The 2,500-nt window shown below is 40.7% G+C and overlaps 1 pseudogene; it reads right to left on the bottom strand.

Annotated features, from left to right (window-relative positions):
- LOC143262414 (large subunit ribosomal RNA) overlaps positions 1 to 2,500 on the bottom strand; it is an 8,812-nt pseudogene that overhangs the window by 2,950 nt on the left and 3,362 nt on the right.

The raw sequence follows: 2,500 nt of genomic DNA, 5'->3' as shown, positions 1-2,500 counted from the left end.
GAGCGATGGAGTTGCTCGGACCAATGTTTACGAATCATTTGTTTAGATGGTGTCGCGATGCTCCCAAGGATATTGTTGAGCTTTCGCATTATATGTTGGACTATCGAAGATTCCATAACGCACTGTATCTCGCTGTCGCCACGGGCTCTCAAGCGCTCCAATCGGCGTAAGTACATAGCGGCAATGTGGATTGTAAGCGATGGAATGCCTAGTCCACCGCTGCTTAAAGGAGCATGTATATATGGAGTTGGTGTGGTAGTTGGTAAGTGTAGTATATTTTTTACAAATTTTATTATGCAATTATCTATGTACTTTAATTTTTTTTTGTTTATGTCCATTGTTTGCAGACTATGGTGAAGACGAGGAATGAGGTACCTGTGCAGTATGTTCAGTTTCTGCCATGGTTTTAAAGGACTAGTTTTAAGATTTTTGAGCATGCCTTCAAGCTTTGATGGAGATGGAGAGATAGCACCGCGGTATCTATATACATGGCCGAGGTATTTAAATTGTGACGCGACACCCAATGTTGGGATCGGGCTTTTATTAATCTGCAGTTTGGGCCGCGTATCAACTACGAGCCTTTTCGTTCCAGGGACGCGTAGATTCTGTAAGATGGCGCATTTAGATGGGTTCACTTGCAGCCCGTGTTTGTGGAAGAATTTCTCGACGATCCGGATATTACTTCGCATCGCACTGGGAGTGGGAGCCACCATCACGATGTCATCGGCAAAAGCTAATGCCCGTATCCTGGTGCCTCCCACATCAACACCCTCACACTCATTAAGTTGTATCATGAGCTGGTCTAGCACTAAATTAAATAGGAAACCGGACATGGGATCACCCTGTTTCACGCCGCGTTTTATAGGTATAGGATTGGATCGGGATCCGTGGCATTCGAGTATTGTGGTTATGTCGTTATAATTGTTTTCGATGTATTCTATTGTATGAGCGTCTACGTTTTTTCTGATTAGTGCGTCTATTATTGAAATGATGTTAACAGAGTCAAATGCTTTAGCTAAATCTATAGATAGTATAGTGAAAGGTTTCGATTTTTCGCGGCTTAATTTAATTAGTGTTTGTAGGATGGTACTATTAGCCATTATCCCGTCGGTTCTCGTGAAGCCTCTTTGCGTGTGAAACAGAGGTATTTCATTCTCAAGGCGCGACACGATGATTTTATTTAGTAGGCGCAGTATATGACTTGAGATGGTTATGGGCCGCCATTGTTTTGGGTCCATCAAGTCGCCGGATTTAGGTAACAGTGTTGTTCTGTTCGATCTTAGCACAGAGGGTAACGTCTTCATTCCCCATACAATATTCAATAGTGCACACAGCTCCTTGCGTGGCATTTGCCTAAGAGTCGATCGATCAATTCCGTCGGTGCCTGGAGCGGATTGTTTCATCCTGGTAAGTTGCTCGTGTATCTCGGTCGGTGATATCGGATTTGAAAGGTTGATATTACTATTGGTATCTGTTTTTCGCTTCTGAGGTTTCCATTCGACATCCTTGTGTTCGAATAGTTTAGAATAATATTCTTCAAATGATTCTATCGTCGGAGATTCTGTAATGTTGAGTGGGTTTCCGGTAATTATATGCTCAGCCAGTTGGGTTGGGTTTTTGTTATAGAGTTTTTGGAATCTGGCGTAATCAGTCGCTATCCTTTTAGCGCGGTTGCCTTTTCTTTTATTACTTTCATTGCATTTATTTCTATGCTTGTTCTTTTTACTGTTATTTTTATTCTTGTTTTCGTTCTGATAGTTATTTAATTTATTTTTATTATTTTTATCGTCCATTGTATTTATAACTCTGTTGTTGCTTGTATTGTTTTTATTGTATTTATTATTTTTATTTTGTTTATTGCTTTTATTATATTTATTTTTCTTGTTACTAGTTTTATGGGTTTTATCTACTGAGTTACTATTTTCATTGTATTTATCGGTTTCATCAGCGAGCGAAGCAACATATGATGTTAAGTTTTCTATGTATTGGTCCATCATTAACATAGTGTCTTCAGAAGGTGTGTTAGACAGGGCATTTTCAATAATTTCTGCCATGTGATGGCCTACTTGTACTTTAAGTTCAGCCAGGATGTTGCGTATATCATCAGGTATAGTTGTACTGTGCGGAGATGATGTCGCTTCGCGTGTGTCGATGTCTCCGCGCGCGCGAGGATCGTCACATCTGGTTAGCAGCACCCGCGGCACCAACGGGCAGGTACTCAAGATATTGGTCTGGCCCGCCTCGTCGAGGGCTTCACTGAGGTATGATTTGTATTTTTCTTTTTGTCTTAATTTTTTAATACCGTCAAAAGAGCGGCCGGATTTTTCTGATAGAATTTTAATTATTTCTTTTCCTAATAACTTTGCATTTTTAGTAATATCTATTTCATCGTGGGCTATTGCTCTGATCTCATCATCGGTATATTGAGCCCTCGAAGAAGCGAGGCGTTTATTGTGGAGATCGAGATCGGCGGTATTGTAGTTCTCGATGTGAGTCCTCC

Source organism: Megalopta genalis, unplaced genomic scaffold (genome assembly GCF_051020955.1).
Source record: "Megalopta genalis isolate 19385.01 unplaced genomic scaffold, iyMegGena1_principal scaffold0129, whole genome shotgun sequence".
NCBI classification, from domain to species: domain Eukaryota; kingdom Metazoa; phylum Arthropoda; class Insecta; order Hymenoptera; family Halictidae; genus Megalopta; species Megalopta genalis.
The sequence above is the reverse complement of the archived record's forward strand: the minus strand, read 5'-3'. Positions and strand labels throughout refer to the sequence as shown.